Consider the following 10,558-nt stretch of genomic DNA (forward strand, 5'->3'; position numbering starts at 1 on the left):
TTATCTGTTTATCCTTTTCTAGCCTCACTATCAATAATGAAGAATGAATATAATTATTCTATCACCAAATACATTGTTTCTTCCATAGTTTACCCAGTAAAAGACCTACAATGAGGCCTCCAGGTTACTTCAGTTGACTGATTTTTTTACCATATTCTTGATATGTTTTAAAAATAAAATACATTTATGGCATAAATAATAAATCTTTTAAAATTAATTTATTAAGAAATAGTTGATGCACACTATTATGTTAGTTTCAGGTGTACTACATATTGATTTAACATGGACATATATTACAAAATGATCATCACAATAAGTCTAGTAAGCATTTTTCCCATACACAGTTATTACAATATTTATTGACCATATTCCTTATGCTGTGTATTATATCCTCAAGGATTATTTATTTTATAACTGGAAGTTAGTATCTCTTCATCACCTTCACTTGTTTCACCCAACCCTACATCCCCCTCTGGCAACTAGCTGTTTGTTCTCTGTATCTATGAGTCTATTTTCACTTTGTTTTGTTTGTTTAGTTTTTCCACATATAAGTGAGATCATAGTGTATTTTTCTTTCTCTGTCTGACTTACTTCACTTACTATGATACCCTCTAGGTCCATCCTTGTTGTCACAAATGGCAAGATTTCATTTTTTTATGGCTGAGTAACACTCCATTTATTTATATACCATATCTTTTTAATTCATTCATCTATTGGAAGACACTTAGGTTGTTTCCATATCTTGGTTATTGTAAAAAAATGATACAGTGAACACTGGGGTGCATATATCTTTTCAACTCAAGAGTTTTTATTTTCTTCAGATAAATACCTAGATGTGAAATTGTTGGATCATATGGTAGTTCTACTTTTAATTTCTTGAGGAACCACCACACTGTTTTCCATAGAGGCTGCACCAATTTACAGTCCCACCAACAGTGCATGAGGGTTCCCTTTTCTCCATATCCTTGCCAATACTTATTTGTTGTCTTTTTGATGATAGCCATTCACAGATATGAGCTGTTATCTCATTGTAGTTTTGATTTGCATTTCCCTGATGATTAGTGATATTGAGGATATTTTCATGTGTCAGTCAGCCACCTGTATATCTTCTTTGGAAAAATGTCTATTCAGATCTTCTACCTGTTTTTCAATGAGTTGTATGGTTTTTTTGATATTGAGTTGTACGTGTTCTTTGCATATTTTGGATATTAATCCCTTATGGGATATATTGTTTCCAAATATCTTCTCCCATTCAGTAGGCTACATTTTGTTTTGTTGCTGGTTTCCTTCACAGTGAAAAAGCTTTTAAGTTTTATTAGGTCACACTTGTTTATTTTTGCTTTTGTTTCCCTTGCCTGACGATACAAATCCAAACAAAATGTTGCTAAGATCGTACTGCCTATGTTTTCTTCTAGGAGCTTTATGTTTTCAGGTCTTACATTTAAGTCTTTAATCCAGTTTGAGTTTATTTTTGTATGTGGTATAGAAAGTAGTTCAGTTAGATTCTTTTACATGTAGCTGTCCAACTTTCCCAACACCATTTACTGAAGAGGCTGTCTTTTCTCCATTATATATTCTTGCTTCCTTTCTTGTAGATTAATTAACCATACTAGTGTGGGTTTATTTCTTGGCTCTCTATTCTGTTCCAGTGATCTATGGGCCAATTTTGGTGCCAGTACCATACTGCTTTCATTACTATAGCTTTATAGTATGGTTTGAAATCAGGGAGTGTGATACCTCTAGCTTTGTTCTTTTTTTTCTCAAGATTGCTTTAGCTATTTCAGTTCTTTAGTGTTTCCATACAAATTTTAGAATTATTTGTTCTAGTTCTATGAAAATGCCATTGGTATTTTGATAAGAGTTTCCACTGAATCTATAGATTGCCTTGGGTAGTAGGGTCCTTTTAAAAATATTAATTCTTCCGATTTATGAGCACAATATAAATTGTTTTTCATTTGTTTATATCATCTTCAGTTTCTTTCATCAGTGTCTCATAGTTTTCTGAATATAAGTCTTTTACCTCCTTGGTTAGATTTCTTCCTAGGTATTTTATTCTTTTTGATGCAACTGTAAATGAAATTGTTCCCTGAATTACTCTTTCTGTTAGTTCACTGTTAGTGTATAGAATACAACAGATTTCTGTATATTAATTTCGTATCCTGCAACTTTACCAAATTCATTGATGAGCTCTAGTAGTTTTTTGGTGGCATCATTAGGATATTCTATATATAGTGTCATATCAGCAAACAAAGACAGTTTTATTTCTTCCTTTCCAATTTAGATTCCTTTCTATTTTTTTTTCTTTTCTGATTGCTGTGGTTAGGACTTCAAGTAATTTGTTGATTAAAAGGCATCCTTTTCTTGTTCCTGATCTTAGAGGAAATGCTTTCAGCTTTCCATCATTGAGTATGATGTTAGCTATAGGTTTGTCATATATGGCCTTATTACATTGAGGTGTGTTCCCTCTATACCCACTGTGTTGACAGTTTTTATCATAAATGAATGATAAATTTTGTCAAAAGCTTCTTATGCACCTATTGAGATAATCATGATTTTTATCTTCAACTTGTTAATGGGGTGTATCACATTGATTGATTTGCAGATCTTGAACCATCCTTGCATCCTGGGAATAAATCCCATTTGATCATGGTGTATGATCCTTTTAATGTATCATTGAATTCAGTTTACTAATAGTTTGTTGAAGATTTTTGTATCTATGTTCATCAGGGATATTGGCCTGTAATATTTTGTGTGGTGTCTTTGTCTGATTTTGGTATCAAGGTTTGCTGGCCTGATAGAATGAGATCCAAAGCATTCCTTCTTCTTCAATTTTTTGGAATAGTTTAAGTAGAATAGGTATTAACTTTTCTTTAATTTGTTGGTATGGCCGACCTATGAAACCATCTGGTCCTGGACTTAGGTTTGTTTGGAGGCTTTTTTATTACTGATACAATTTCACTACTGATAATCAGTCTATTCATATTTTCTATTTCTTCTTGATTCATTCTTGGGAGATGGTACATCTCTAGGAAATTATCCATTTCTTCTAGGTTATCCAATATTGGCATATACTTGTTCATAATACTCTCTTATGATCCTTTGTATTTCTGTGGCATCAGTTCTAATTTCTTTTTCATTTCTGAATTAATTTATTGGGACCTTTCTCTATTTTCTTGCTAAGTCTGGCTAAAGGTTTATCAATTTTGTTTATCTTTTCAAAGAATCAATTTTGTTTATCTTTTCAAAGAACCAGCTTTTAGTTATGTTGATCTTTTCTATTATTCTTTTAGTCTCTAATTCACTTATTTCTACTCTCATCTTTGGTATTTCCTTCTTTCTACTAACTTTGAATTTTGTTTGTTCTTCCTTGTCTAGTTCCTTTAGGTATTAGGTTAGATTTTTTACTTGAGATTTTTCTTATTTCTTGAGGTAGGCTTGTATTGCTTTAAACTTCCCTCTTAGAACTGCTTTTGCTGCGTCCCATTAATTTTGTATCATTATTTTTCCACTTTCATTTGTTTCCAGGTATTTTTTTATTTCCTCTTTGATTTCTTCAATGACCGTTTGGTTGTATAGTAGCATATTATTTGGACTCCACATGTTTGTGTGTTTTTTGCAGTTTTTTTTCCCTATAATTGGTTTCTACTCTCATACTGTGTAATTGGGGGGGAAAAATGCTTCATATGATTTCAATCTTCTTAAATTTATTGAGACTTGTTTTGTGGCTTAGCATGTGATCTATTCTGGATAATGTTCTATGTGTGCCTAAAATGAATGTGTATTCTGCTGCTTTTGGATGGAGTATTCTTTACATGACTCTTACGTTCATCTGGTCTAATGTGTCATTTAAGGCCAGTGTTTCCTTATTGATTTTCTGTCTGGATCATCTGTCCATTGATGCAAATGGGTGGGAAGTTAAAACCACTACTATTATTATATTACTGTCAATTTCTCCCTTTATATTGGTTAATATTTGCTTTATGTATTTAGGTGCTCCTATGCTGAATGCACGGATATTTACAATTGTAATATCTTCTTGTTGGATTGATCCCTTTATCATTATGTAATGTCCTTCTTTCTCTCCTGTTACAGTCTTTCTTTAAAAGTCTGTTTTGTCCAATATAAATATTGCTACCGCAGCTTTCTTTTTGTTTCCTTTTACATGGAATACCTTTTTCCATCCCCTCACTTTCAGTCTGTGTGTCTCTTTAGATCTGAAGTGAGTCTCTTGTAGGCAGTATATATAGGAGGTTCTGTTTTTTCTTTTTTTTCAATCCATTCAGCCCCTCTATGTCTTTTGATTGGAGCATTTAGCCCTTTTACATTTAAAGTAATTATTGATAGGTATGTACTTACTGCCATTTTGTTGGTTGTCTTGTTGTTTCTGTATTACTTTTTGTTTCCTTTCTTCTTCTTTTGCTCTCTTCCCTTGTGATCTGATGACTATCTTTAGTGTTATGTTTGCATTCCTGTGTGTGTGTGTGTGTGTGTGTGTGTGTGTGTGTGTATCTATTATAAGTTTTTGGTTTGTGATTTCCATGAAATTCATATATATATATATGAATTTCATATACATATACACATAAATATATATATGAATATATATGTTATTATATATTTTGAGTTGATGATCTCTTAAGTTCAAACACATTCTAACAATCCTGCATTTTTACTCCTGCTCCACCCATGTTTTATGTTTTTGACATAACTTTACATCTTTGTGTGTGTGTGTGTGGTCACGCTGCACAGCAGGTGGAATTTTAGTTCCCCAATGAGGGTTCGAACCTAGGCCCTCAGCAGTGAGAATGTGGAGCCCTAACCACGGGGCCACCAGGGAATTCCCTACATCTTTTATTTTGTATCCCTTAATTACTTTTTGTGGATATAGATGATTTCACTACTACTTTTGTCTTTTAACCTTCTTACTAGCTTTATAAGTGGTTAATCTACTACCTTTACTGTATGTTAGTCTTTACCAACATTTTTTTTTTCTTTCATAATTTTCTTATTTCTAGTTATGGTTTTTTGTTTTCCACATAGAGAAGTCCCTTTAACATTTCTTGTAAAGCCAGTTTGGTGGTGAACTCTTTCAGCTTTTGCTTGTCTGAAAAAAAAAAAAACCATCTTTATCTTGCCTTCAAATCTGAATGTTTAGTTTTTCCTTTCATCACTTTGAAAACATTGTGTCACTCCTTTCTGGGCTACAAAGTTTCTGCTGAAAAGTCAGCAGATTATCTTACAGGAGTACCTTTGTACATAACCAGGTGCTTTTCTCTTGCTGCTTTTAAGATTCTCTCTTTATCTTTAATTTTTGCCATTTTAATTATAATGTGTCTTGGTGTGGACCTCTTTGGGTCGATCTTGTTTGAGAATCTCTGTGCTTCCTGGTATTGGATGTCTGTTTCCTTCTCCAGATTAGGGATGTTTTCAGCTACTATTTCTTCAAATAAGTTCTCTGTCCCTTTCTTTCTCTCTTCCCCTTCTGGATCCTTATAATGTGAATGTTAGTATGCTGGATGTTGTCCCAGAGGTCTCTTAAACTATCCTCACTTTTTAAAAAAGAATTGTTTCTGCTCATCTTGTTTGATTTTCACTACTGTCTTCCAGATCACTAATCCATTCCCCTTTATCATCTAATCTACTTTTGATTTCTTTTAGTATATTTTTTATTTCGGTGTCTGTATTCTTCAGCTCTGTTTCGTTCTTTTTTCTATTTTTTAACTCTTTGTCGAAATTCTCACATCCTTCTTCTCCTAAGTTAAGTGAGCAACTTCCTGATCATTATCTTGAACTCTTTATCACGTAGATTGCTTATCTCCACCTTGTTTAGTTCTTTTTCTGTCTTGTTCCTTTGTTTAGAACATATTCCTCTCTCTTCTTACTTTCCCTAATTCTCTGTGTTTATTTCCATGTATTAGTTAGGGCAGTTACATCTCTCAATCTTGGAAATGCTGGCTTATGTAGGAAACATCCTATGGGGTCCAGCAGTGTCACCAAAGCTACATGCTCTAGGGGTGCCTCCACATGAGCTGAATGTTCCCTTCTGTTGTGGTGGGGCTGACTACTGTGGGCACACTGGTAGGCAGGGCTGATCCCTGGCCTGGTTGGCTGCAAAGCCTTGCCTCATGCTATGTCTGTGAGGTCCCTGGAGGGCAGAGTAGGCTTCTTGTGAGGTTGGCTGTGCAGCCCACTTGCACACAGCTGCTGCCAGCCTGCTAATGGGTGCAATAGGGTCCCCAAGCAGCCAGCCATATGACCTGGTGGTATACAGCTGTTGTAGGCCCACTGGTAAGCTTGGTCACCTCCCCACACAGCTAACTACAGGGCCCAGAGGCACTTGGCTGCTTCAGACATGCTGGTGGGCATGGCTAGTCACAAGGCCAGAGGCACACAACTGCTGCCAGCCCACTGGTGAATGGGGCCAGTACCTTGTGCAGCTGGTCATATAGCACATAGCTGCTATGGGCTCACTGGTGGGTGGGGCAAGTTCTCCAGTACTAACAGGCTAGAGAGAGAATCCAATATGGCACTTGCAAGCACCAGTGTCATCACGGTAGAATGGGCTACTAAAAATGGCTACCACTAGCATCTTCATCCTCAGGGGGAGTCCCAGTTGCCTCCTGTCTTTGAGAGGCTCTCCAAGATCAGAAAGTGGGTCTGACCTCACGCTCCTTTCAAACTACGGCCTCTGAGCTGGGACTCAAAGCATATGAGATTTGGGTGCACCCTCCCTTTAAGAGTGGAGTTTGTTTCCTATATCCCTACAGCTTCACCAATTATAAGCCTGGTTTTCAAAGTCAAACATTCTGGAGGCTTGTCTTCCTTGGAGAGCCCAATGTGGACCTTGGAACTCCTTGGGGTAGACCTCTACAGTTGTGATATTCTTCTCGTTTGTGGGTCACCAACCTGTGAGTATGGGTCCTGACTATACCATGCCTCTGCCCCGCCTACCTGCTGCATTGTGGCTCCTTCTTGATACCTTTAGTTATTAAAAAAATCTTTTCTTCTTGTCTTCAGGTCTTCTCATAGATACTTGCTCTGTAAATAGTTGTAATTTTGGTGTGCCCATGGGAGGAGGTGAGTTCAGGGTTTTCCTATTCTGCCACCTTGGGCTGACTCCCCATAAATAGTGAATCTCAGCTTGTCCTCCAAAGTGCAATAACCATGGATAGCAAAAATTTGGCTGAAACTTCCCTTTTCTGGCACATAGAAGATATTGCTAATCAATTATAGTGCTCTTTCCCTCTGCAGCTATATGCAGCCCAGAACCTATTTCAAAACAATGTTTCAAGCAACCACTACTACTCTGTAAATATTGGCACAGGAATATGTATAAGCATATTTGTATTCCCTGGTATAAAAAGGCTATTATAATTCTGAATTTATATTATCTATGCAGTTATGAAAATCCTAAGTTAGGAGTTCTCAGTTTAAATGGACTAAATATTGGAATAAATGTTCCATTTTCCTTTGGTAATCACTAAAACAGGCAAAGCACTTATATCCATTTGAAATACGTAAAGTAACAAGCAGTCATCCATAAGGCAAGACAAGGGCATATTGTCCCACTTTACAAGTTGTACGAGGTGCCACCACAGTAACTAGAGAAGTGGTAGAAAAGATGCTAGATTTTTAAAATAAGTAGTTCTTATTACTATTATTATGTTGTGTTAAAATTATGAAATACACTTCATATGCACCTCATCAATTAACTGTATGAATGACTATGAGACTGAGGTTCATCTTATCTTACAGAACAAAGTTCAAACACCTTAAAATGATGAAGACCCTTTGCAGTCTGTTCCCAACTCTTCAGTCATATCTGCCCTTACTTTCTACCATGTGCCCACCAGAACATACGTTACATAACAGCCATGCTGGACTGTACCCAAGCATAGTATGGTTTTTTTACATTCCTAGATATTTGAAAGTCATTCCTATTGCCCTCAATGCCCTTCCTTCCTTTACTTTACAATTCCTACCTACTTGTCAAGACCAGGCAAAAATTAGCTCATCTAAAGCCTTCTCTGAACTTGGGCATGTCAATCATTCTCACCCCAGTGTTCTTAGAGCACTTTGTACAGAGTTATGTTGCATTCACTGGGTCATGATGTTATTACTAATCTGCCATAAACTACATATATGATCCTCGAAGACAGGAAACACTGATACTTTCATGTTTGTGTCTCATTCCTTGAATAGTACTTACACAAACTAGAAACTCCAAAAATATATTCTGAATGAATAAATGAACATTTGAACAAATCATACACTAACCTAAAATGAACTCAGTTTATAATCAAGAGCCTTTCTTGGGTCCACACTAGTCTCGCTGCGCCATTACCAAATTCTTCATTGTGCTATTTTTACAAGGCTCACTCAAAAGTGACAACCTTGCAGCTTCTGTATTTACCTATCATAATCTCTCCACTATCTCCTCATCCCTAGAAGTGGCAAATACCATAGTGAGAGATTTTTTATTTAAAAGAATCATACGTCATTACAGAATAAAGCAATGTAGATGCTATCATTTAGTTTAAATTCTAATTTTTGGTTGCCTGAAAGGTAAGGTAAAAATGAAAGATAAAATGAGTAATCTACTTATTATTTAAAAAGGAAAAGAAACTAACATGATAGATACTAAGAGTAAGCAAAGATTTGTCTGTCACTGAACTCTGAAAGTTCTCATTGAAATTTTCATATATGAAATATGAGATATTAAGTGGAAAGTAAACTTTACCGTCAACAATTATGTTTATAGTATGTGCTAGAAAATAATATATGACTATTATTGATTTTATTATATTTTACAGGCATATTATTAAAACAAAACTCAGTAAAGATGATTATACATCAGGCTAAGTTAATATGGTCCAAAATATAATCTTCCTGTAACCCAATTTCTCCAAAGACAGTTGTCAGAGTATCTAGGAATGTGGTTCTTAATTCTATTTGAGCTTTGAACCATTTTACAAATCTGTTGAATACTATAGTACTCTCAGCACAAAAATGCACATGCACACCCGCCTTTGTACACAATTTCAAGGAGTTCATTGACCCCTTGAAGCCCACCCATAGGTCCCAAGGACTAGTGTGTAGATGGATTACACAGCCTTTAAATAATTTCTCATATGTGTCAATTTTAGACACTACTTTTGATAAAAGATGAGGAGTAAATGATTCAAGGCTGCAGTTTCACTGAAATTCCTAAAATATTTAATCTGAATGACTCTGAAAACCCTCAGGGCAAAATTCCTTCCTCTGATGATAATAACTTTTCTTATAATAACAGTATATTTATCTGCTGAAGCAATGTCACTTTCACTTTCTGCAGGTATCTTTTATGGCTGGATGAAAGGGGATCCTTAGCCTCTGGTAACTGAACTGTCAAAATGTAAAGTTGGCATCTCGTTATTAAAGGCTATAGAGAGGCAGGGTACAGAGGTACCTAAGGCAAAACAAATTTTTCTTCAAAGAGATATTTGAGATTTACTCCAGCTGAAGAAATGGTAACTGATACTGAATGCTTTTCATGTCTTTGGTACTTTACAGACATTATTTCATGTAATTCTTACAAATTCATGTTCATATTATAAACATGAAGAAACCAAGGGTCTGAGATGTTAGATAACTTGCCCAAGTTTTCATAATAAGTGGCAAAGCCAATATTCAATCTGAGGTTGGTAACTCCAAGCTTATATATGGTCTTTCTAGCATACCATATTGACAATCATCCTTAGTCTGCTTTGCACATTAATACTGGAAGGAGTTGGGAGACCCTACATTCTAACTCTCTCCGGAAAGGTAAATAAGATCAAGGTTTTTGTCAAAATTAAATCTCTGGCATTATGTTAAGAGTCTTCCCTTAATGGAATCTCCAATCTACTTCCTCAGTATTTATGTAGTCATTTATTTAATCTGATTTGTTCAATATTCACTAGTTCTTTATCGCTTTTAGAATATGTCACTCCTCTTAAAGGGAACCATAACAAATGGTGAAAGAAACAGTCTCAGCAGTTAAAAATGCTATTCACATAAGCAGTGATTGTCATTATTGCAAGGAATTTGGCCTGTGGGTTTTCAGAATTGTTCACATGAAATATTCTAGGAATGTCAATGATAAATGGAATGAGATAATGGGATCTTGGGAAGGTAAATGAGCTGTTCCAGAACGTACTAGGGTAAAAAAGGGGATCTTACTTGGAATGTGCACTGTGCTTAAGTTAAAAATTGTCACACAAAACTCTTCCTCCTTACCTTTACATTAGCTAAAAGATAAAAATAATAAACTATTTTAAGCTTCATAATACAAAATTTTAAAAATAAGCTCAGTAAAAATAAGATTAAAAGTTATAAAGATTTAAAGCAAATCATGCAGTGTTAGAATCAGTGGGGTGGGAACAATCATGGCAACAGAGTTTTGGAAAATGCCTTGATCATATAGTGCATTAAAAACCAGGCATATGTTTACTGGTTCTTTCATATGCTTACTGCTTCATAGAATCAAGAATGTTGTTGGAAACTTATGGTTACCAGAGAGGAAACGGGGTGGGGAAGG

This window comes from Balaenoptera ricei, chromosome 7 (assembly GCF_028023285.1).
Source record: "Balaenoptera ricei isolate mBalRic1 chromosome 7, mBalRic1.hap2, whole genome shotgun sequence".
NCBI classification, from domain to species: Eukaryota; Metazoa; Chordata; class Mammalia; order Artiodactyla; family Balaenopteridae; genus Balaenoptera; species Balaenoptera ricei.